The sequence below is a fragment of the Coturnix japonica genome, chromosome 7 (assembly GCF_054131305.1).
Source record: "Coturnix japonica strain WE chromosome 7, WE-NBRP24, whole genome shotgun sequence".
Classification (NCBI taxonomy): Eukaryota; Metazoa; Chordata; class Aves; order Galliformes; family Phasianidae; genus Coturnix; species Coturnix japonica.
This window is the reverse complement of record NC_140669.1, coordinates 2445547-2466854: the sequence shown is the minus strand read 5'-3', so window position 1 is coordinate 2466854 and position 21308 is coordinate 2445547. Positions and strand designations below refer to the sequence as shown.

The following is a 21308-nucleotide window of genomic DNA, read 5'->3' as shown; positions in this document are numbered from 1 at the left end:
CTGGAGAAGCAATAGGACTGCACAGCTCTTCCATGAGGACTAGTGTACTTTTTTTGTAAGGTACTTTGCAGGCAATTACCTGGGTGGGCCCAGCCTACACCAGTTGAACATACATTTCACACTCTGGAGATACATATCAAATCCGTTAACACATGCTACGACCAAAATAGAAGCATTAAGCAACAACAAGAAAACCTAAAATAGCAAAGGCCACGATCAGAATCTAGATTAGAGATTATTAGCCAACTATGAAGTAAGCAGGTCCCCCACAGCTCGTTTCTTACTGAAACAGTTTATAACACTCTTATCTCACTAACACATTTTTACACATACACTTTGCTTTTATTGCCCCTTCTGATGGATGATCGTGGATGATGGATGATGGTGGAGGACTTTTCCAACCTTGGTGATTCCATGATAAGCATATTTTCTATAGAATCATTCTTTCCATGATAATAATCACTGTTAGAAACCTTGTCTTCACGTTCTTACCCCACAAGGATGGTACTTATTTACTTATAGGGCAGTTTAAGGTCCTTAACGCCTACAGGCTGCCACGAGCATGAGAAAAATTTCTTCTGACCCTCTTAACGCTGTCACCCTCCCTAAGTTTCCTTTCAATACAGGCTATGCTGGTGTTTTTTGAACATCACAAGCAAGTAACTTATAAATTAGCAAGCCACTTCCAATTGAGTTGGAAATTTCAGTGTATTTCAGGCAGTTGGACAGCATTTAATCCTCTCAGATTCACTCTGTAGCAAGATACAGTGCTGAGCCATTTCAGCACATAACAGTTGTTACAATTTCTCTCTTCAACTACATTTTTTGTAGTTTCTACTGGGGTGAGGAGGAACTGCCTTTATGGGCAGCCTGGTCTGCAACCTGATCTGATGCACCTGGGGAGCAAATCAAAGGCACAATTCCTCTTGTGCCAGCTTTCCATAAACTCAAGCTCCCTCCTGCTCCCCTCCCCAAGTTCCTATTGCTTTCCCCAGAGCAGCTCACGCCAAATGGAAAATTTTAGAGAAAAAGACCAACAAAAAAAGCTCGTCCTCAGCTGGCATAAAGCACCGTAAACTGACCTCACCATTTGCCCTACTCAAAGGTGTCCTTGTTTGCTAACCAGGCCAATAAATAATGGATGGCGTTTGAAATAGTCCTGGTTACACAGCTGTGCCAGAAGCCATTTTCAAATAAAATAGGAAAATATTGGCAAAAAAAAAAAGCAGCTTTGTTATCTCGTCCAGAATCTTTAAAATGCTTATTTTTCTTCAGGGTCTCTTATCTCAACTGTGCTCTCATATAATATTATTCTAACAGTATGAGCAAACACTTCATTAGGTACAATTAGGAATTCTCATTAATGAAAGGAAAAAAACCAAAACCTGTCACTCTGTGGAAGATTAACTTATATAAACAGGAGAAAAACTGGAGATAGCATTCACAGGGCAAGGGGAGGTAACCCAAGAGGTAAGGGCTGTGAATGAGTGTTCTGTAAGGAACTGATAACTAAGGCATTCAAGAAAATCATGAGGATAATGGCTGAATCGACAGATTGCAGGGGATTTATTTGACGGTGTGTAAGGGAAGAATAGGAAGCAATGTGCTCAGGTTCTAATTTTAATAAAATTCAGGTCTGTCTACATTGTTTTTCCTGGCAGAGGCTATGGAGGATTAGCAGATTTAACAACAGATATGGAACGCAAATGAAACTTCCTCCTGTCATTTAGTAAGCAATTTTCAGGTGCTATTAGATAATTGCAAATGCTTCCATAAAGCTTATTAAATACCACTTCAGGACATGAGAGCTGGAAATACATAGGCAGAAAGGTATGTATGGTAAGGGCTGAAAGCATTACAGCCAATACCTGACATCATCAGGTGTTCCCTACATCAAGTCAGAAAGGTAAAACTGACATTTTCACTTATGTAAAGGGAAAAAAATAGCTCCTGATCTTCCCTGTTTCCTCCAGCAGTGCTGCCATTCTCACGTCCTTTCCTCTAGAGATCAATGTAATTTGATTTGTAAAGCAGTATTTACCAAACTTCAAAACTCAGAGAGTGAATAAATAAATGAGGAGCATAAGAGAAAAGCTTCATTTTCTGTGGGAAATAAACGAGCTTACTTAAAGTACGTTTTAAAAGGGGGGAATAAGGAAGTGTTTTGAAAGACTAAGAAGCCCCAAAATACTACTATGTATTATATGATACGTATAGTATATTATATAATAATACTACGTGCAAAGTAAAACCATTATACGAGTTCTACCCTTTCTTATTTAATAAACAGATGTTTCTCTTTTCCTTACAGCACGTTACCATTAGTACAGAATAACAAAGGAAAAGTTTTTGTATTGCACTGACACATAACTGCAACTAATAGCGCTGACTGAATAGGATTTATGCCATCAAGACCATTTTTAACCTCATTTCTTTATCTTCACCCACACTAACACTTAACCGTGCCTGGAATTAAAATTGGGCTTAGTTACAAAAAATTATAGAGTTCTTTATCTAAGGTCTTATAAAAACAAAATGCAGACGTGGTAATGACAACACCACTTTGTTGGGGGTATAGTGCTGGCATGGTGGGTAGTGATGCAAACACTGAGACATGTAGGTGTCTGAGTACTGACACAGTATGGGCAACAACAATGGCTTTGGAAATGATCAATGTGATAAACCTCAGCCATACCACAGAAGTGAAGCATTCCCAAGGATAACACATGCATTTGTTTTAAGCTCTCACAAGAAAGATCCATGGGGTGAAAACTGCTTTATAATTCGTCTGACACCTCTTTCCTTTCATAGCCAAAACTGCTCAGGAAAGAGTAGTTCTGAGCACTGACATTCATTTTAATGTTCAGAATCCCTGATCATCTTTGAGAAGTAATTTGTTCTACCTAAAAATCCATTAAGGAGACATACATTTCCTATTCCCTTCCATGGGTATAGAATTTCCTCTAACAACTGCACTTTGTCAAAGCTGTGGATAACCGTAAGTTTTACACTTAAGCTTGTAACAACTTCTTTATATCACACATGAAATGGTTTTAAATCTCTCTCCCACCTGTGCAAGACTGGAAATGGGAACTTAATACTACTCTAGAGAGAAGGGGAATAGGCAATGCTTTTACTTGCCTTGCAGAAAATTCAGATGAAAGGATTAATCTGCATTTGTTTTAAAACTACTTGCATCTTACATACACACAAACTTCCTACATATGACAATATCATTCTGCATTTTTCCTACCCAGAACTTCTCATAATTCTATCACAAACTATGTGCCATGTACCCAGTAATACATGCCTAAATGTTACACCTGCTGTTCCAGGCAATAAAGCACAAACCATTCTACGCAATAGAAATAGCAACCTGCTTGACTTCCATTAGGGAAACAAATACCATCCTCCCTTTCAAACTAAAAGTTCAAATTGAGATTTGCAAAGAAAGAATTTGCTTGGAGAAAAGTTGGTTTGGATGTAGTCCTGTGTCAAATCTGAGACTCATCATCATCATCTGCCTGAACCTAAGAAGGCACTGTGGGAGCAAGGAAATTAGAAGGCAGCTTCTGCATCACAAAGACATTTTTCACAAGCTCCGCGCTCAGAGTATTTTAGAGCTAAGATTTAAGCTACACAGCAGCTGAGCTCATAAACCTGGAAAGAATGCTTAAACCTTCTTTATCCCAACCCAACGTGCACTAAGTTCACTGCTGCCAACCTTGACTTCCTTCTTTCGGGGCACAGGGCAAGTTTAAAAGTCAGTTGTGAAGAACAAGCTGTCTGTCTTCACATTGAACTCACCACAAAGAAACCTGTGTTTGTACACAATGTGTTTGCAGCAAGGAGATTTCTCTCCCTACACAAATTACAGCAGCTGAGAAAATGAACTGGCACCATTTCTCCCCAGGTGACATTCATGCTCCCCTTGCAGCACACTGCTGTCAGCCAGCACTGCATCCCTGCTAAGCAACACGTCGACAGCACCTGGATTCATTTCAAGAGCTCAGACGTTTCATTTTTGAGGAACTCTTTATTGAAAAAATGTAACTTTGAAAGCAGAAATCTTTTGCAGGTTGTACTGTCGTGGCCTACATGATCTTTCCATCTCCTAAAAGGACCAATTTTCATTGCAAATGTGCTGCAGGCAGGGAAAGAGGGAAATTCTGACTGCTGTCAAGTGAACACAGAATACAATTGAAGCAGCTCTCCAATTAAGGCCTGGAATTGTATTGCCCGCAAACCTGCACTGCAGCTCAGTGTCACACATCACATATAACGTTGCTATCGTTGTACCATAACATTATCATTGTACCATAACTAGTTTGGAACAGAGAATTAATCACAGTGTCACTGATTACACTTCAGGACAATGCTTTGTGCACTGAATCCCCTCTCTTCCGCATCACTGAGGCTGATCCTCGCAGTCGCTGAGAACCAATGAAGTAGTTGAGTAATTGCCATTACTCTGCCTTGCCCTACACAAGCCGACATAACATCTCGTGCAGAACAGTCTTTCCGATGTCATTTTCAGCAGATAAGCTCAAATTGTGCATATTCTCCCAGCTTTTCCTCTCATGTCTCATGCTACTTCGCTCTAAAGCAGTGGACAGTTGAAACACGTCTTGATAGAAAGTAAGGATTTTCCTTTTGGATAGATTCATTTCTTTCTACTAGAGATACAGCCACTAATGGATAAGAGGAGAATCTCACTTCTGAGACAAGGTTGTCTGTTTGCAGGGCTCCTACAATTTGCCACCAAAGAGTGAGCTGAGAAGCTGGCAATGGTGTCTTTTAGGAAAACATTAACGTACATGACAGAATATATCTACACACGTTTTACAGCATCGTCTTAAAGGTTAACTTGGATAACACGCCCAGGGTATGTGAACTCTGCAAAAGCAAGAGATGAAGCACGGTGAGGAGAACAAGGCTTCATTTTTCTAAGGCTACTAACAAAGCATGTTTAAATTCCTTAGGCAGATTCAATCACAAAAAGAATTAAGAGTCATTTGTTTGTTCTGAAATGCTTTCAATGAACTGGGCTTAACAAACTGCTGACCCCTCCTGTCTGACCTAGCATAAAAATGGCATTTGCTTCCAGTCATCACCTCTAATCCATGCAGCTGAAAGCAGCAAGAAGCAGATCCCAGTTTTTACTAGATGAGAACTATTACCCACGAGAGCATTTGGCACAATTTGTTACCTGAACAGCCCCAGCCAGCTTTCTGCTGCAGCAAGAGAGGAATGATTTGCTCTCATTTCAAAGGGAGGGACAACACATACAGAAAGAGCTCCTTTTCACAGCTTCACAAAAGCCATGTTGACATACATGCCATACCTTCAACTGCAAAATCCAAATGCTGTTCTCTTCCTCTAAGGCTCAAATTTCTCCAGAAAGAGCACAGAGCTTCCACGTCTCCCAGCACAACTGGGTACTAAGCATTAGTAGTTAAAATACCGGGGGGTTTGACCACATGATCTCCAGAGGTCCCTTCCAACCCCTACCATTCCGTGATTCTATGAAATGTGGTAATATATAATCAAAATTAATTGAAAATCGTTAATTTTTGTCCAGTTTTGCTGTAAACATCCATGCTCTTGAAATGGAAACCCATCACTGCGTAAGCCAGGACATGATTTCTAATCTGACCTAACCGATAGCTTTCATCCAATTAGAAGAACAATAGACACCACGTGCACACTCTGCCTCTGCATTTATCTGCCCAAAAGACATTCTTAAACACACTGAAAGTGCAGTCACAAGCAGCAGTATGAATGCCTGTGGGTGGGGAGATTTATTTACTCTATACATCGCCCGCAGTGTAGTGCTCAAGATTGAATTCCACAAATTAAAGTTGACAGTTCTTCTGTTTCCTTCTTCTCCTGCTCACAAATCAACAGCAGCGCTAAACAGAAACGCACTACAAGCAGAAAAAATTCTCACTTTCCTGACAGCAATAAATCCCTGGCAGCCAAGGCAGCTCTGGGTAAAAGCCGCACAAGTAAATATTGTTTTCTAGGAGCAAGTGCCAGTTTCTGTGTCATCTGAAATCTCATCAGTGGTTTCTTCAGAGATTGATGAGCTGGGATGGGTGGGCTGAACATCAGCTGAAGTGCCAAACTAGTTGCTTTGTTTTTTTGGCTGGTAACTCTCCTTTTCAGAGCAGACAGACTGTCCTACTTCCATTGCAGCAAACTAACCCATGTGGTTACTGATAAAGCCTATAGCTAGAAAACATCACATACTACAAGCAAACCATGTGGTGTTTGCATGCTGTCCTTCAAAACAAACAATTCAACATAAAGGCTGAATAAGTAGTTTACTGTAGCTGTTTCTCCTTATTGTGCTTCTCCTACTGTACAGGGCAGCTCCAAGAACTCCAGGATGCCATTTCAGTAAGCTATCCATATAAATGAACACAGGTGAAAACTTGCCTTGCTACTATTCCCCTCTAAACAGAAAGCAATTCACCAGGGAAAGCAGAAATCGTACTCCTTTTGTGTGTGGGAGCTCACATTCTAACTCCTCACCATCAAAGGCCCCATGTGCTTTTTCATAAGGTTACTCAGAATATCCTTTGTGTAACCTTAAGCGTATTTTAGGCAGATAAGTCATTACTGAACTAGTGCTCGCTAAGTTGGAAAAGAGGGCACCAGAAGTAAGGAAAAAAACACCACTAAAGAAAACTAAACCACTATCAAACACTAGTAAGAAAATAAACAGCAATATGAAAAACACTCTCCTAACAAGAACTATCCCAATGCTTTTCGCATTGTAGGTCATGAAATTCATCAGTTATCCACAGATTAGAAATATCTCTCTTTAGAGGTCTGCCAGAAATCATAGATCCTACTTGCACATCCTCAGAACACGTTCTGTGAACATCAGTGGAGGAATAAAGGCTTTCAGAGGGAAGCTGGTAGCTTATTACTTCCACTCCATCACTCCTAAACACCATCCATGCACGGATTATGAAGAAATTGACACAAACAGGAATTAAACCCCCCACTTCAAGGACTTACAGCCACGTGTAAACAAAAGAACAGAAAATGAAGCATTTTCAAACTCAGATCTTCTGTTCCAAGTGTCAGTCTGGAGCAACGTTTTGTGCCTGTGCTACATACGAACTGCATTAAACCCTTCAAACGTGGAAAGACTCAAAAAGAACATCCTTTCAGACTCTTTATCATCACTGCACTGATAAATAGAGGTTAGGTGTTGAGAATGAAGGCAAGCAGGGAAAAGAAATGGAGAATGGGCTGCAACAGTAAACTCAATCAGGACAAGTAAAAGGAAAACACAGACAGAAGGGCCAGGACAAGTCCGCTGGCTGAGAAGGCAGAAAGTGAGATGAAATAAGAGAATTTTAGTGCCCAAAGGATAAACTGAAGAATTCTACAGAATTAAGTTACACAACAGGTGGCAAGCTACCCTTCCTTAATAGCAGGCAAACAGACAGGAAGCAATAAACTTTACTACAGGAAAAAAGAAGTTCAACAGTCTTTTGAAGCAAGAGAGCTCTCTTGCTGCAGTTCTGAATGGGCTCCAGGCATTCCAAGGCAGCAGTGGGAAAAAGAGACAAATCTCCTGGACCACTCTAAGCCAATGCTTTAACCACTTATATCATCAGCATAAAGGGATGCTGTACCATCGAGAGTCTCAAATGTGGTCTTTTCAAGCAATATCTGTATACTTTATCTAAGACATATAACAGTGTCCATGAAGAAGCAGATGCAGAAGGCAATACAGCTTAAAATAAGAGGGAAATGTCTCCAACCCCCAGCACTGTCCAGTAAACAGAAGCCTCATAACGTGCAGCTGCTACATCTGATGGAATGGTAGGAACAGCTGTAATTATACATGCAGTTGTATGTCCTACTTAAGGATCAAAAAGTAACTGAATATTCAACAGTACTGATAATAACTACTGCCTGTATTACAGGTACAAACCCTGACCTTAAAAAATGTGGTCTTAATCAAAATTAAATAGGCCATTTGACCACATCAACTCATTAGAGTCTATAAAAGGTGGTTGTGTTTGTTTAAGACAGTAAATCAGTAGCTGAGACAGAAAGCTAAATTCTCTGAATGCAGACCAAGACAGAGCACGCTGCAAAACAGACACTACTTTCCCCACCCAACCTCCATTCTCTCTTCAAAACCCTTGGTTACTTAAGTACTGATCACCTAATTAAAGAAACACGCACAGTCTTCATTTGGATAATTATTGCTGTCTACTTATAATATTCCCAACACACACTCCTCCAGTTAATAAATGCATATTTCAAGCACACTTAAGCCTACTGTTGATGTTCTGTGGGTTTAACTCCCCAAGCAGGGTGACACAGCAGCACCAACAAGCAGTAACAAAGTCTCATCACCAGCCTGCTGGTAATCCAGCAGAATTCAACTAATTCTCAATTCTGCCCAGAAAAATACAGAACAGAAAAGCAAAGAGCACTTCCCTCCTTCCACATCAAGGAAGGACAAGACATTGCAATAAGCTCTGGTGATACCTGTTGGCAGATTTCTCCAGTGCCCCCTGGTTTTGTTTGCTTTGGTTGTTTTCCAAAACCACCTTCCACCGAACATATCAGGAAGATACAGTGTGAGAGGCTTTAAATGCAAAACGTGATTACAGGTTAAATACAACAACAAGCATTCAGAAAATGGTTAACTGATGAATAACTCTCAAATCCTCCTGGTCCTAGGGAGAAACTGCTCATCTGCTCAGGTCTGCTGATGTACAACTGAGTGCAAGAGGCTCCAACTCAAATGCCTTAGAGCATAATGCTGACTTGCAATTATCATCTATATGTCACTTCCTCACTTGCCACACCAGCGTGAATTCCCTCTTTGATGTTCTGCAGTTCTAAGTCTAGCAGAGCATCACCCCACTCGCTTCATCCTGTAATTCCACTGTAAGAAATGTTTGTGTCTGTGCCTGACCTTTAATTTGTACCATTTCCTTGAAAAGTGGATTGCAGGTTACAAACACAGTCGGATGACTTCAAGGATGTAGTTGGGAAAACACTGACAGCAGACCTAAAGAGGCGCACACATGTGGATGGCAGCCCCAGGACAGACCTCAGTGAGTGTCCTCCTGTCTGCTTCTAAAAACGACCTGCCAGCTGCTGGGCTCACCATGTGCACAAGCAGGTGACAATATCTTCACACTGCCCGTGCAAACCGTGTGCCAGTGCCACATCTTACACAGAAGCACAAGAGCGATTCACAACATTCAAAAACAAGGTTACAGCGATGACTTCCCCCTAACTAGCAAAGCAATAACGTGTAACAAACATTCATCCTCCACGAACGTGTCAGTGCTGGAGATGAAACCTCTTCACAGCAAAATCTGTTCAGCTGCAGATTAGAGCACAATCCTTAACAAATACAATTCCCAGTTTAACACTCATTAGCCCATTCCAAGGAACCAAAAAGCACAGCCAGCTGCACCACAGCAACAAATAACCAGAAGCAGAGTGGGGGCATTTTTAGGCAAAAAAGACAACAAAAAAAGAAACCATTCAGGTCAAGAAGAGACTATAGAAGATTCTCTGCTTTCTGTTCAGGGTACATAGCAAACTCAGAGCAAAACTACCTCTCTGTAACCTTTGCCATGAGTGGAAACCTCAGTGGTTTTTTATCCCCGCAAAACAATTTCACACTGAACACAGCGAAGCGATGCTGCAGCAGGGGCCAAATTCCTCCAGCTCTTATCAGGCAGTACGTAGGCACTATAAAGTGTTGTGGAAAGATAAAGTTCTCCAGCTGCTGATGGTTGCTACTGTCAGCCAAAATGAGGTCAAAAGTTAACACGCCTGGCTTATGCACAAAGGTTTAGGGATCAGGTGAGCTGAACCAAGAACAGCTCACTGAAAGCAACCAGAGTAACTGATAACTAAAAGCAATTGATTGTTGCACTAATGGTCACACTGTCCTCTCCAGAATTTAATCCAAAGACAAAAGATCAGGAAAATTGTATTTTTTGAAGTTATTCATGGTAAGACCTAAGAACACACAAGAAATCACTGAACTAAGCATTTGGTAATAAATTGAACAAGGACAGATGAACATAATGCCAGTTTAAGAGCTGGAAAAGACAGACCCAATTTTGCAATTTATTGACAGCCATCAATATTGTGCTCATATAGACCTGAATTCAATTTTACAATTAGTTGCAAAGTTAGTGAGTCTGTTGAAACACAAACCTGAAACTTCAGGCATAGCTGAAAATCTAACAAACCATTCAGAATAGGAGGAAAAGTGCCCAACTGGTGAACACAGGGATCCACATCTACCAATACTTGTATACGTTTCCAGTTAGGGCAGTGTGCTTTGCTTTTGTAGCTGCCCAGAGCTTAGTGCTGGTGTAAAACTGTGCCAAAGCCAGTATGAGTTTCTTCCTCTATTCATATGGCTGCTCTTTACAAACAACTTAATTTTAAAAGTGGGATCTTTCTTAGCTTGTCTCAGCTATAACACACCGAGAGTGTCTGACAGCTTCAGTACAGCATCAAGAGAAAGCTGAAACACTTCCTGCACCCTTCCAGGCACATTCCAATGGGATATTCACACATACTCAGCTGAGGGACACAGGGATCCCAGCAATTTTAGGTTCCATCTTTCAGCTTGGAGACTGGGTGAGCCTCTGCTTTATGCTGGTGACACGGAGAAGAGCAGATTGTGCCAACAGGATCACCTCACAGGCCCTATCTGATACAATCCTGTAACTTGTCAGGAATCTCCAACACTGGAAGGGCTCCAGAAACAGGAGAAATATGACAGACACGCCATAAAGGCTGGCCTTGCTTCAAAGGCTTAGAAGAGTGGGGAAGGGAAAAGAGGGGTGGAGTGATGAAAAAAATAATCCCATCTTAATTATACACACAGCTTAAGTATCCCATCTATGTGAAAGCTCTCCGGCTTTGTATCCTGAATACCTCCAGGGCTCAGAAAGCTGCCTGGAACAGACATAGCTTGGAATGGTTCTCTCCTGCATGTCTCCTAAGTGGCTGCACAGGAGGACACTTAAAAAGGACAAGGGAACAGAGGGCACAGCTACAGAGGAGCAGCTGAGGTGGCTCAGTTGGTTGAGCTTTGAGGGGAGGTCTCCTGGCAGCCTGCAGCCTTCCAAGAGAGGAGTGAAGCTGCAGGCACTGATCTCTGCCCATGTCTGAACTGTAAAGAAATCATCTTTTGTTGATACCCCATTTCAACTGCTTTAAAAGGCAGCCCTCCAATTTTATCTCGATGCAACTGCTGATATCTCACATAAAAAGAAGTAATAACAAATCTGAAGTTTAACATATAGCAAGCAAAGATCGCTGCAGCACTCTGCGCCAAGCAAGAAAAGAACTAAAGGTGCTCTACAGAGCTTTTACTTAGAATCAAAGAATGGCCTGGGTTGAAAAGGACCACAATAATCATCTCATTTCAATGCACTGCTATGTGCAGGGTCACCAGCCACCAAACCAGGCTGCCCAGAGCAACATCCAGCCTGGCTTCAAATGCCTCCAGAGATGGGATGGGGCATCCACAAAACTTATCCTTGAAATGCCAACCATTAAGTCACCACCTTCAGCAATGCACTCCCCATCTGCATTCACGGACGTAATTGGAAATAAATCCTAATATTCAGTCTAAAAAGCCTCCTCCTTTAAAATCTTATTTTTCTCATTATTTGAGCCTTTCAAGACCACGCTCTCCCCTGCTCCCTGAAATATTCACCTCTACTCCTTACTTTTTATTTGATAAAAACACTCTGTGCTCCCTCTTTGGTTACAGTTTGGTTGTGATTCTCACAGTTGGCTCTTCCAAGAATCTCTTATAGAAGGTATCTTCTGCTTTGGTCATCCTTGTTCACCTCCTCTGAACTCCATCCACACCATCTAAAACAAATAGATAGGCACATGTTTGCATTTTCTGACATCATGACAGGGTTTTAATGAAATACCTGCTTTTAATATGCAGAAAAGTGATTTTTCCACTCTCAAGTTAAATATTGCTGGGAACAGACAAAGGTCAAACAGTTCCTAAAACAATCTTTCAGCAAAACTCTCTTCACCTTTTCCTGAACATCTATAAGGCCAGCAGGAACAAATGTGTATATTTAATGGATGCATTTTTGTCCACGTGCATTTGGTTTTGCTTTCGTGCTTCATTAATGTGATGGTACCACAAGCTAAGCAAAGGCTAAAACTAGTTAGAGTTTGATTTTCCCTGAGAAAAGCCAGGGCTTTGTGACACAAAATTACACAGGTGATAAATTAAGCAGAAGTTTCATCTAATAAATATCAGAGATTATTTAAAGCTGCTTATTCTTCAGGTAAAATACTGGTTCCAACCACTAGATACGTTCATTACACAGGGATAACTACATGGGCCAGACTTTATGCTCTGAGTCATCTGCATAAATTTCATGTTGATACTGGATGTACATGATTATTACTTCTTTATCTTGAAGATTTACTATAGCTGATATGAAGACACTGCTGCACCAGCACAATAAAGAGAAAAAAGGAAAAATTGTCATTATCATTCCACTGCTGACAACTGTTATAAATAAGAATGAGGGCAGCCTTGGCAGTACAAAGGCAGACTACTGCAATGTAAGTGAAAGCTTTATTAGGCATATTTTCTTGACTAGAAAGCAAGTGCTACTTGAGCCAAGAGAAGGTTACCTGCATCCACACCCTTCTGAGTCACAAATACAAGGTGCGACAACAGGAGATCTGCATAACTTGCAAATTGGATAAGAAAAAGATCACAAGCTTTGCAAACCATTTATTCTGCTTCTTCACCTTCCTTTCAACACTTGTCATTATAGAGGCATGCTACCAACATCAACCAGCACATCGAGGGGGTGATAAGGACACTAGGAACGCCTGACGTAGCTCTGTGCCACCCACAAGGGTGGGGGAAACTTCTCAAGGTTCCTAACAGCTCACTGCTGGCAGAGCATTCACATGCAAAGCGAGAAACTGCATTCGTTTTCACATGACCTTTTGCTGTCATCTTTGTAATTTCTGTAGAGACAGCAAACAGGACACGTAGCACCGCGAATCAGAACAGCTTCTCTGGGTGATGGTGGGTGGCAGCACTTGCATTTTTCCTATTGCCCCATCCCTGCTTCCAGGGATGAGGTGGGAACCCTGCTGGTTTGGGTTGGCAGAACACATAAGAGACAGGTCTTAAGGTCAAAGGCTTTTTTCCTTTTTCATTATACCATCAAGATAGTATTCAAGACACAGACATAGTACTTACTTTCTTGCTATACTGAGACAGTGCAGATGTAATTCCTCCTACAACTCACCAGTTTCAAAAGCCATAAACTTCTACTGCACAGCTACTACTGAAAACCAGCTGCTCTGACTTGTTACAGATTCCTCTTCAGAAACAAACCCTGCAAAGGTATTGACCCTTTTCGGGATTTTTTTAATCCTCTTCCCCCCTCTCCCCTTTTTTTTCACCCTTTGTGTGCTAACACCAAATGCATCTTGCTTTGTGCCACCTAACAAAGCAAAATGGAACAAAGCACACCTCAGCACAACCAACGCAGGCAGACTGATGCCCCTGCAGCATCCCCAGTCACAGCACACCCAGGAAAGGTGTGCGCCTTACATTTTGGGGCTGTTTGCTTTGCAGCTGTGTAAATGCCTGTGCAAACACTGCACAGGGACACGCAAGAGAAGACAACATGGTTAGTGTGCAATGTGGTCAGAATGCTACCTCTGAGCTTCACCCCCCAAAGCAGTGAGTCTGAAAATAAACTCAGTGCCCTGCCTGCTGTTTGGAGCTGGTTCCTAGCGAGCTGGCTCGCATTCCTCACATGCTTTGGTAATAGATCAATAAATACTCAGCAGGTCTGCCTGCCTTGAGACACCTCGGTGATATAAATGCTAGACACAGATGGATGCAAATTGCACTGTGCTAAAGCCTGCAGGGTTATGGCTGCAGATTTATGGCAGGTTGTGTTGCTGGGCTCAAACAAACAGCTCTGTGAGGCCCAGACTGCTGATTCTCACCTGATTATACTGGAGACGTGGTTGCTGAGCATGGTTATTGTCATTAGTCTATGTGCAAGAAAGCATACAAGCTATTCAGGCAAGTAAGACAAGAAAGCAGAAGCAAGGAAAGGATAAAGGGGGCACAGCTTTAAAGTAAAAGAGGGGAGATGTAGGTTGTGGTTCTGCTGCCTGGAGCCCTGGGTGCCCCATCCCTGGAGGTGCCTAAGGCTGCAGATAGGTGCTGGGCAGCCTGAGCAGGTGGGGGTTGCAAGGTCCCTTCTGGCACTGTGCTCCTTTAGTCCACTTCTTGATGAAAGAGACCGAAACAAAGCAGCTGTATGCTCAGAAGCTGTGAGCGTGGCCATTACTTCTAGTCTTCACCCACAATCAAACTTACCCAAATAAAAGCAACCCAAAGACTCCATCCCCCTTCCTTAGCCAACATTTCCAGCAGAAGAGCATACCTAAAGCAAAAGACGATGGAAGGAAAAGGCATAAAATGGGAGAAAGGAAACAGCACCACAAATGCCATTAGTCAGATTGAGCTTGGGCTGCCACAGAAAACTTCGTTTTACATTACATCAATCAAGAGTAAAGGAGGTATTCCTACAGCAAGGGTTGGAAAGCTCTAAAGTTACCATCTAAAAGTGATTTAAAGTACAAATATACCTATGCTTAAAATAAGCAGAAAGTTCTGAATAGGACCTTTAGAAAGAAGTTAATATGCAAGAATTCAAGAATGTAGCAGTTCCAGTAATTGTAATAATAATAATATTAATAATGAGGTGGGATACAAGCAAACAACACACCAAAACCACTTCCTATGGAGTAGACTGGCACAGAATTACAGTTGAGATTCCTTTCTGAGGATGTCAGCTCCTTTACATAAATCCGGAGTCCAAAGAAAGTGGAAGAAACAATAGGGATATTCTTAGGCATTTAAACTAAATGAAGATGAATCTCCCTTGATATGAGGGAGATGATATAAATCATCAGCAACTTGTAAGAATCAGAAGGAAACAAATGATGAGGAAACCAAGGCGGTGGGTGACTATGAACTCACAGCTGGAGAGAACAAGTCAGAACAAAAGCAAACGACAAGACAGCCTGCACTGAAACACAGCGCATTTACATGTGTGTGAACCATACCAGAACCGCTTACATTTCATTACCCACTGGAGTTTGGCTCTGTCCCATGAACCTTCCCTCCCAGCTGCCGTGCCCAATGGTTCTACGAAGAAGAGATCTAACAAGATATAGCCAAATAAACAGATGAAAATGAAAGATTCTTGCCACAGTTCTGTACTGCCTTGTTAAGGATGAACCGCTGGGGAAATACTGCTTTGGTTTTAGAATGTTTGGGAACAGCCTCCTTCCCAAAGCAGCACTGCTCTCAGTCATGAGCAATAGGAATAAATATTTGCTTGTTTTTTTTTTTTTTTACAGTGATAAAAGCATCAACTATGTAAAACACAGCCTGACTAACAGAACAACTTCACCAAGTGCAAGTAAGGATGCAGTGACCCACGTAATCTGAAAACACCTACATCTGCAACATCCATTTCTAAAGACAAATAGCTTTTCATTTTCTCACTGCTATCATTCACATCTTCCTATGCTGTTCCTTCTATTACCTCTCCTCTGTCCCTGTCGTATTGGGGTCTATCGTTGCTGTCCTTCAATAAGAACACTCTACTGTACACCAAGCAGTTTGATCCTCAAGAATAGATTTCAGTTCCATTACTCGATACCTTCCAGCCCTGTGCACTTTCTAACAAGAAGCTGTGAGTCACCACAGTATTGTTGCTACAGCCTAAAAGAACAGAAACTGATTTTCGAAAGTGCTACAAGAATACAAAGAGATTTTCAACAATTAAGATGAAAACATGCACATCATCTATTGCACAAACCTTCTGCAGCTATACTGAGTGCTGCACTCCGAAGTCAGGAGAAATACAGAAGAAAAGCAATGCTTTCCAACACTAGTTTCTGCTGTAAAAATAAACTTCAATATGTATTATATGGCTAGACCTGATGACATACCTAAATCTACACCTGATGTTGTAGCTATCAGCCTTTTCAAGCCTGTTTCAATGTCAGGAGCTTAACGAGCAGAAAAACAAACAAGAACTCCAAAGAAGACCAACGTCATTCAACAAAAGCCTCTCCTTATGCTTTTTCTCTCCTTTTCCCTTATATCTAAAACATTGCATGCATTCTTGAGCAGACAAATGATGACAGATTGATTCTCAAAACTGTCTTAAATTTTTTTCTAACCTGTTAATTTAAAAAGGGGAAAAAAAACCCTCTTAAAAACGTTCATTGGTGCTTTTAGCATGTGCAATGTGAAAGCTGACACTGTGCAACAGGAGGTACAGTTTGCCTTTGTCTGAAGTTAATTTAGAGACTATTATTTCCTCTGCAGGTCTAGTCATATTTTATTGTAAGAAGTGCATTCCTTTATTATGTTAAGATGAACATTAAGGTGTTTTATTGTGGTAATATCCTTAAGACAGCAAATACAGTGCTGGCATGATCCAAGTCAGGTGCAGAAAGCCAGAAGCTCAGAGTTCCCTTTGCAGCATCCCTCCTGGCTGTTACCTGCTGCTGGAAAGCCACTGCAGAATCTGAGGCTCAGGCTCCACACATCCATGCAGCATCTCCTTACCTTCAGGGCTGGTGCCCGTGTACGGCACACAAGCAAATGTCAATTTAAAAAAACGTAATTTCATCTGGAGTGTAAATACCCACATATGTTTTTAAATCATCCTCGCTCCAATCCCAGAAAGCCTGCTGCAGGCTTTCCCATTGACATTAACAGGCTCATTCATACAGTTAGATGCCTGGCTTAATCAGTCCAATACAAAGATAAGCCAGATGAGTCTAGAGGTCTCTTCCAGCCCTAATGACTCCACAAGTCTATGAATCTATGATTATAGAAATGAAGAAAGCTCCATGACCAACACCTGCAATTTAGCACTATAGAGAAACAGCTCAGAAACAGAACACCATCCATTTGAACATGGAGGCTGTAACATTCATTAGATTATTAATGCCCTTATCGCATGGGAGGGACTGCAACATTCATAATATTTTATTAATGCATTTACCAAACAAGAGGCAGACTTTGTGACCAGCAAGCTAATGGGATTCCCTAACCCAAGGGTACTCACTCCCTGCCATCCAGTAACCTGAGCAAGCATAGGTGAACCTTGTGAGCTGCTGAAAAGCAAATATAAACCAAACAGTAATTTGCTGTTTTTAGATCAAATCATTTCCTCAAGACTCAAATCACAATGGGAAACAGGAATTTAAGTTTTGAGTTGTTACAAGGCTGATTAAATGAACACACTAATACATGGGGTACGAGTTCTGGAGGTGAGGAAAGATCAACAACGCAGGTATTTAGCATACTATTATAGCTACAGGCACAATGAACTTCACCCACGTATTGGCTCTTGCATTTCAGGATGCACATTTGCAGCCTCAGGCTTTCCTATCAAAACAGAACATAAACATTTCAGCTTCCTGAACCACTGGGCACTGCACTGACAGGTCAACACATTCAGGCACATTCTGCCAGTCCTTCCACGTGAAGTCTTTCTTCACCATCACAAGAAGCTGGAAAAAAAAGACAAACCAAGCTCTGGCAGGACCATTCCCATGATAGAACTGGTATCAGATATGAATGATGTGGCTTTCATACCAGTACATTCCCCACCAGTAGTTCTGTCTGTGACCAAATTCCAGAGAGCTGAGCTGATTTGGATGAGATGTGCTGACGCAGAGATCGAGCAGCAGCTTTTTCAAGCCCCGAGTTTCAGCTGAAAAAAGCCACCAGCGTTTCTAAAAGCCACAAGAGCAACCCCACGACACACACAGCTGAAACATGTAATCCCCACTTCCTCGCATCCCACCTCGCTGCTGCTCCCAGGATCCCACAGGCTCCCCCTTTCCCTATTCCTGGTCCACGTGAGGCTTGGCTCACAGGCACAGCCCGTTCTGGCAGGCTGAGCACCTCTCCACCCATCTCCCAGCTCAGGCTCACGTGGATGCACGTATATTCATCTGAGGGGGTTCAGACCAGGTCCCTTCCATCTGCAGGGATAGTGATGGGGATTGAGGTGTTTGAAGCTGTTACCTTGTCTCACCTGGAGAGCTGGGGCAATGCCCTCCGTGGTTTCCAGCACTCAGCCCACCACTTCTCCCACCATGTGCTGGAACCAACAGACAGATCATCTCTCCTGATCTCTTCTGCTGAAATGGATACAGCTTGTAGGGAACTTCAAAGGTCCGTCCTGCAGACAGAAAGTCTGCACACACACACACACATACAGGGAGCAGACACTCACCCAAGAGGAGGAAGATCTGCATTCCACTCTCTGTCTCAGTTATCAGCTCTTTTATCCAACGACTTTGGCATATAAAACATCTGAATTTGTAGCGAAGGTAAATACCACCAGTAAACCAGAATAAAGTGCTGTATTTCCAAGAGAGCCACGGTTGGGAAACCTGTATTTTCCCAGCTTGCCTCTCCTATATGCCCCCAGGCATCTTCCCACAGGTGGAGCACAGTCCTCAGCAGCTGCTGTGAATTCCCAGGTATGAGGACACTCTCTAGGCATGCAGCACATCACCGCTCCAACACCAGTGTGATGGTTCTAAGCAGCACCTTCATGATTTAAAACATTACAGGGGCTACTTTTAAAAACCACTTCTGGGTTCTTATGGATTTAGCCACGAGTCAAAGCTTTACAGTCAATGTCTGCTACAGCAGGCTGTTAAAAACATGCAGTGCTTGCTGCTGCTGCTGGAAAAATGCATTGCACCAAATCAGTACCTGAGCTCCTGGGTATTGCTGGTAGTGATTAACAATTAAACTCTCTTCCAAGCAGACTTAGAAGTTGATTAACTACGGCATCCTTCACTCAGAAAGGAAACAATTCAGTTAAAGCACCCTGAATAAGCAGGGTCATAGCATTCTCCCAGCAGAAAACAGCCAGTTTAGGGGAACACAGTTATTGTAAGAGCACAGAAGGGACTTTCCCTTGTCTACTCCTTCAAAGAATATGTGCCACATTGAGTATATAAACCAACGTGTTTTATGTGCATATACATCACCAGCATTTTCCTGTGGTAGTAAAATGAGTAAACCTGAAGCTTTCAAAGTAATTTCGCTGCTCATTTTATGGATGTTCCTGGCCCTTTGATGAGCTGCCACTAACAGAAGGCAGCCCCAGCTCCGTGCCTTTGTTGCTACTGCTCGTGGCAACCACACCTCTTTCCAGGTTGGCTGTGGGAACATGGCACTGGGAATCAGACAGTTATCTCCCATCCGCAGCCCTCCCAGCACAAATAGATGTACATTATATATATAAGGTGGAAATTCTTTACCCAGAAGCAGTGAGGCCATGGCACGGCCCAGAGATGTGGTGCCCCATCCTTGGAGGTACCCAAGGCTGTGGATGAGCCCTGGGCAGCCAGAGCTGGGGGGCAGCCAGCCCATGGCAGGGCTGGGGGCTGTGAGGTCCCTTCCAACCCAACCATCCCATGGTTCTATGGTCTTTGAGATCCCTTCCAACTCAACCAGTCTGTGGTTCTATGAAGAAGAGATTTAACAAGCTATAGCTGAATAAAAAGATAAAAATGAAAGATTCTTGCCACAGTTCACACAATTCCCATTCCGGCCATTATTTTAGGGGAATAATTAAATGCTCAGTGTGCTCATAACAAAATCCTTTACCTAAATGTCCTGTTTGAAAGGGTTATACGTAAGAACTGTGCTCTGCAGAAGACTGGAAACTCACCTGCAAAGATCATTCTAAAAACTTGGTTCTGCAGAACCATCCCACAGCCAGCTCTGGTCTGGGGGAAGACAACTGACTCATCTGCATGTCCAATTGGACTGAATACTATCAGTGCACTTTTTAACAAGTTTTTAATGTATATAAACATGCATCTACATACGTATAAACACTGATCTCTCTGGTAACATAATCAGCATGAAAGCACAAGCTAGGTGACATACCCCAAATGCTGAAGCATGCTGACAGCTGGGACTGAGGCTCAGATTAAGGCAGAACTTTGCATTTCTGCAGTAACTAAAAAACAGGAACAACAATTAAATGGATGCACTGTGCCTGCTTTTAAGCTGTGTTGACTTAGAAGCGTACATACTGCCAAGTTTCAAGTCCCATCTTGCATATGTCCAGGCACATGATTTAGCACATTATCAGAATTAGTCTGAACCACGAAGGCCTTTTACATGGAAGTACTGCAGGAAAACAGCACAGTGTAAGATTACTGAGTGCCAATCATTGCCCTCCCAGCTACAATAGATTATTGTAAGCAGCAGCCACTTAATAAACTGATAACATTCCTCACAACACAGACGGCTCCTCTCCAAAGCCAAAGACAATAGAAAAAATAAAGCACAAGGAAAAGTAATTTAAATGTGAATCTTATCATCGCTCCAATACATGTTAGCACTCACATGAGACAGCCCACGATCTTATCTAGTGATGGTTAACCACAGGCAAGGTTGTAAACATGGATTTAACCAGTTAAGAGATCTCAGTTCCCTTCACTTTAGCATCTGAAGGTAGAAGCAAACATTTCTCCTGCAAGGACATATGCGTCTTAAAATCACATTGTTACTTCACCATGGTCAGACAGCACAGAGTGCCCAAAGAGCCAAACAGGCAAGCATAGCTTTAATAAATGTATCCCTTCCACCGAGCCATGTAGTTCATATCCACACAGAATAAGCAAAACCCACTCCAAGAAGCCAGATGCAACTGGGACTCCTTATCCTGCTTGCAGTGTGGTGTTTTTAGCAATATTAAAGAAGATGGACATACATTTCACAGCAGCCCAGATTCTTACTTGAAGTAAAGTCTTTGCAATGTCCAGACCCCACCTTTGGGTTTGGAACACCCAACTGACAGCCAACAACAGGAGCACTAAGTGCCCTGTTTTAATAAACATATTTAATAGCCACGTTTCTATTTCCCTGGTAAGCAGCTGAAATGGACCCAGAGGACATTCCTCCTTCAGTCAGTGCCATCCTCAGAAACAATGCAATGCTGCCCAGAGCAAGGAAAGGAAAGGGAACGCTTCCTTCTCCTTCTGTGCTACCTGAAATTACTTTATCTCTACCAAAACTGCACACTGTTTTCACTCAGCCTCCAAAGTCCCAGTACCAACCTGTAATTGCACTTAGTCTAGCACGGCTGTCAGATATAAAGATATTCATGTGCTTAATGACATTTTCAGGTGTTTGTTTGGAC

General features: G+C 42.2%; 1 protein-coding gene across 13 annotated transcripts in view; it reads right to left on the bottom strand.

The window, feature by feature from the left end:
* Positions 1-21308, bottom strand: part of LYPD6B (LY6/PLAUR domain containing 6B) — a 31030-nt gene that overhangs the window by 7142 nt on the left and 2580 nt on the right. For 6 of the 13 annotated variants that reach the window (XM_085552939.1, XM_085552938.1, XM_085552943.1 and 3 more), the window contains exon 2: positions 11754-11901. The exons of 6 other annotated variants lie outside the window; for them this stretch is intronic. The gene's annotated coding sequence lies outside the window, so the exon portion shown is untranslated. Of the gene's footprint in view, positions 1-11753; positions 11902-18371; positions 18579-21308 lie in introns of those variants that run through there. One more of the 13 variants, XM_085552940.1, reaches the window with a different exon arrangement.